The sequence below is a fragment of the Etheostoma cragini genome, chromosome 18 (genome assembly GCF_013103735.1).
Source record: "Etheostoma cragini isolate CJK2018 chromosome 18, CSU_Ecrag_1.0, whole genome shotgun sequence".
Taxonomy (NCBI): Eukaryota; Metazoa; Chordata; class Actinopteri; order Perciformes; family Percidae; genus Etheostoma; species Etheostoma cragini.
In genome coordinates this window covers 17,880,346-17,885,313 of record NC_048424.1, presented here as the reverse complement: position 1 = coordinate 17,885,313, position 4,968 = coordinate 17,880,346, and the positions used below count along the sequence as shown (strand labels likewise).

Genomic DNA, 4,968 nt, shown 5'->3' with positions numbered 1-4,968 from the left:
AAGTAACACTACCTACCTTACCCACTAATTCATCAGACAATTATAAAATCCCACAATTTATTTTTTAATTGAAAAACAGGATTAAACTTACCTGTGTGGCACAACTGCAGTGGGCTACAGGTTCCATGCAGCTCCGCTGCAATGCAAACTGCCTGCCAAGGATCTGATGACTTCAAATGACTTTCTTCAACTCGGAAAGTTGGCTTTCCCGCACTTCACAACATAGACATGAGTTGTCAGAACTTGTTGTGCATCCCAACTGAATGATGTATTGATGATGAGCGACTTACATTTTTTAATAAAATAATAATTTTATTTTTAAATTCTTAGACACTTCCAAAATGTCTTGTTTTTCCACAACTCAAAGATATTCAGTTGTATTGTCACAGAGGAGAGAATATTCACATTTAGGACAGATTAATTGATTGTCAAAACAGTTGGGGATTAATTTGATAGTTGACAATGTACCGATTAATCATTGCAGCCCTATATTGTTATAATATCTTTACATTTAAGATGCAATTCTGTTTATCTTTTAAAACAATAAAGCTGGCAATACACAGTGACACAAACATTACAAACACCATAAAAAAAATCCAACTTCAGCTGCCTCAAGTGAATCATGTTTCCTTTCTATACTTGCTCTCAGTCCTTAATATGGAATTGTTTCATAAATGAAAAATATTTTCAGTTCAACAAACCACCTAATGAGACAACTCTGCTTGCAGCTTGTTGCCGGCTGGGTGGGGAAGGAGGCGAAGCTTCCATACTTATATGATCAGGGTGGAATGTATCTGAGTACATTTACTGTACTGTAAGTACTGTACTTAGGTACAAATTTGAGTTACTTGTAATTTTCTTGAGTTTTTGTTTTCATGCTGCTTTCTACTTCTTCTCCATACATTAATCCCACAGCTTTAGTTACTAGTTACTATAGCATCACCATAAATTCAGATTGTTGCACACAAAACACATGTAGTTTATAAAACACAATGTTTTAATCTAAATTAAACCCATCAATACCCAACATTATAACGGCACACATGTCCAGCTGAAATGATTAGCCGATTAAACACATGATTGACTGACATGACTGCTTGGATTGTTTCCAGTTTCTAAAACTTGAGGATTTTTCTGATGATACTTACTTTGACTGTAGTATTTTTAAGTTGTGGTATTAGTGCTTTTACTTAAGTAAAGGGTGCCAATACTTCCTCTACCACTACTTAGAATGAACTTATCAGCCACACTCTCCCAATCACAAACCTCTCTGCGCTCTTTGCCCCCCACCCCCTCTGTTCTTCCGCTACCTCTACCTTTTCCAGCCCTCCATCCCCATCCTCCCCCTCACCTCTCACCTCCCTTGCCTTCTTGCTTCCTGAAATGAAGGCTTCGTGCCCCCTCCCCCTTACCCCCTCCCATTATCCTCATGCAGCTCACATGGGGCAATCTCTTGACCTAAACTCCATGGAGACACTGCCAGTCTGATTATGTCAGATTAGCGACTCCATCTCATTTGACTCTCTGTCTACCTCCGTCTGTCAGTGTCTGTGTGTCTTATCTGTCTATTTGCTTTGTTGAAAGAGAGACTGCAGGGGAGAGAAGGAATCAAGGGGATAAGGGGAGAAGAGAATCCCCATGTGTGAAGGGCTGACATGACTGTCATTATAGTTGCATGATGGCCAATTAAAACCTCTTTTTTCTCCATTTGTGTTGGTGCAGTAGACAGGACTTTCAAAGTGTGTGCAAAGAGCTGCCTCTTTTATGACAGTTTACAGAGTGTTATTTCTTTTCACAAAGGCTTCCGCCGCACAAAGACGAAAGTGTCAATTTAGAAGTTGGCCACAACACAACACTATAAATGAATTTCGTTGTCATTGTTGAGCTGCCTCAATGACAAGAAAGAGTTGGAGAAAAAAGGAAGCGAAATTGGAGTAAAGTCATTTGACATCACTTTTAGGTATGGTTAAGAAGGTATACTAGAAACCAGCCGGATCAACATTTTTTGGATTTTTGGACTGTTTGAGTTTTTTTTTTTACTCACTACAATGGTGCTAAGACTGGGAGCCAATCATATGTGATGTTAAACTCAAAGGGATTCACATTAGAGAGAACTTAGTCACCTTTTCTATGTCAGGCAGGGATATCTTTTAAATACAAGATGTAATCAATGAATAAAAACTAAGAAACGTACTGGTAACCCAGTTTTACCTTTATCACAGTACGTGCTCTCAGCTTTGATTCAAAGAGAGAGAGAGCTGCAGACTGAACACACTGACAGTCTAAAAGCTTCTGGTATACTTGCCGTTCCCCATCTGTAGCGCAACAGTGTATGTCATGGGAGCCGTAACTTTTTAAACGCGCAGTGGTCACAACACTAGTTGCAGTCTTCTCCTGAACAAAGGTGTTGCAACTGAGGAAAGGCTACCAACTTTGCTATTTCTACCTACTAGAAGAAGAATAAAAATGTAAATAAGGGCAGAACTGGTGGCAGTATTGACGTCAATGTCAATGGTAGCTTGGCAAGAGGATATTGGAGTCAATGGATGAGGAAGAACTGCTGCTTTTGAGCCTGCTTGCAAAGCAACAAAGAAAAAGTAGGTCATCAAATCGTTGACGTACTTTGTCGGATGAAGGCTTTCATTCACCATAAAAGAACTCATCTTGTCCCAGTAAGTTTACAAGAGAGACTTGCAGTCACTCTGAGTGTCCTGGCATCCGGTAAAAGTCAGAATGCAATCGCTTTTGGCGCACTTGCTCTCAAACTCGTCCATGCTTGCTGTTTTTACTTTGTCGTGTGGCAGTGAAAAAAAAGAACATTGCACAACAGTTTAAATCCTGGCGCGCCGGCAAGATCAATGTTTTCCTGATATCACATTGTCGCAAAAAGGTCGGGAACAGTGATCGTAAAGAGGCCTTTAATGGTAGATCCACATTCTGCCACTAAGGGACTGTGTGAAAGACATTGGCAAGGGAAGGGGGGCAGAATCTTCATTTTCTACATTTCTCAAAAAAGCAAGACTTCCCCAACATTTATTATATATTTGTTGGACCCTCCTCTTCAATTAGAAGAGGACACAATCCTTGTCCGGTATTTCAGGCCCTCTGCGTCGAGGAGTAAACCTCAACCTATGGGTGCATGCTCTACCAACTGAGCTATCCGGGCGCCTGCAAGTATAATGTTTACCATCTAAGCTTAACGTGTTAGCAGGCTGCCATTTGTTAGCACTAAACACTAAAGTAAATACGTGTGAGAGGTACATATGAATGTCATTAGCTTTCCAGGTATTTAGTCGAAACCAAAATACTGCACACATTTTGATATTGACCTCAAGATGGCGGTAGATGAAAGGTCAGGGGATCACAAAATATTACAATTTATGCTGAGGAGAGCTTAAAGGTCAGTACCAAATTTCACTGCAATCAGTCTAACAGTTACAATCAATTATCAAATCCAATGCAAAAAATGTTTTTATAACACATTAACTACTTCTGCTTTCAGTTACGGTGTTGATATTTATTAGGCAGAGCTGTTGTAGGCTAGCAAAAAAGGATACGCTCTCTGGCAAGCCATGCTCACACTTACCCTTTTACAAACAACGCAGGACTTTCACGCAGGTGACCATGGTTTTGTGTCTTGTTCTTGTCCTGTGTGTCACTTCTTTTCAGCTTTTAACCCCACCCACAACCTTTCCTTAACCCTTAGTTTTACCCTGCAAGTGGAAAAATGACACCAAAGGGGTCCTGGCCAAGCGTTAGTATTTGACAAGTTGAGAGGTAGAATGTGTTTCCTCTGGAGAGGCAATTTTCAATCAGTAATTACTTCTATTCTGAGAACTAAGTTCTATTCTGTTCATCTACTTGTATCGGTCCTACAATCTGATTCAATGAAGAGGCTGAAACCCTAAAAACCGAGACAGTATTGTTGTCTGTATCCTTATGGCCCATGGAAGCTTGAAATGAAATATAGAATTGGTGAGAAAAAGTTACAAGGTCTTCCTCTGCTGTCCCAATCATTTTTGTTGTAGAAAAAAGGGAGATTCATTTTCATACAGGCCCTTATCTGAAGGTGATTTTGATAGAGTTGTGTGTTTGTGTTTGCAGGCATCTGTGATTGTGGATTTGTGTCAAGAGGGAAGGAAGAAAATGAGACACGCTCAGAGACAATTTAAAGGAGTAAGTCTTAATAATTCGAGACGCTGAAAATGCGATATTGGAATCCATGGCAAATCCTCATTTACAAATCCCCTTAATACCTCAAATCAAAGCTCAAATCATGAGGACTCTCTCTCTCTCTCTAGTAATTGTTGACAATTGCTTTTTTTGGAATTGATTACCCTCCAGATGCATGCTGCATACAGCCCAGCACTCAACTCAAGGACAGCCACCTGGCGTCTGCAGTGTGCTGTGAAGAGAGCTGCCTGCTCATCACTGATCCTGCAAGCGCCAGCAAACCGGTGTTTTATCAGGACGGCTAATTATAGGCAGAGAGGGATGGGGAAACGGCATCCTGCCTCCAGAGGAACGCAGCGTGCCCACACATTCATTTGTACAGCTACGCATGCTGAGAGGCATACAAGGTTTGGGGAGGCATTTTGTGTGATTGGGGAGTGCACGTGCAACCGCACTGAAAGATGTCAGATCTTCCTCTGAGGTTCACCGCCATCCATCTATCACGGGGACGGGACAGCAAAATGACACAGCAAGCTCTGCTGCCGTGGTTGGTCAGTGACACAAAGATTTCTCTGGCCCCAATTTAGGACCTTTGAACTCTGCTGTCTTTGTTTGTATCCTCCCATAACCCTGGTTTCTCTATTGTGTAGAGATTTGTGGAGGTTAGAGTCTAGTTTGGGGAGGTAAACGTGTCACTGGACATTGCTCATGTATGGAGAGGTTATTCGAGTTCACCGGGGGTTGGGTTTGCTTTCTGTGTTCCATGTTAGGAAAAAAAACTAACAGAAAAAGCTC

General features: G+C 41.2%; 1 long non-coding RNA gene across 1 annotated transcript; it reads left to right on the top strand.

The window, feature by feature from the left end:
• Window positions 1-2,354: 2,354 nt before the first annotated feature.
• Window positions 2,355-2,582, top strand: LOC117961774. The gene is made up of 2 exons (XR_004660488.1): window positions 2,355-2,468; window positions 2,528-2,582. It is a non-coding gene; the product is annotated as an uncharacterized LOC117961774 (long non-coding RNA).
• Window positions 2,583-4,968: the final 2,386 nt, after the last annotated feature.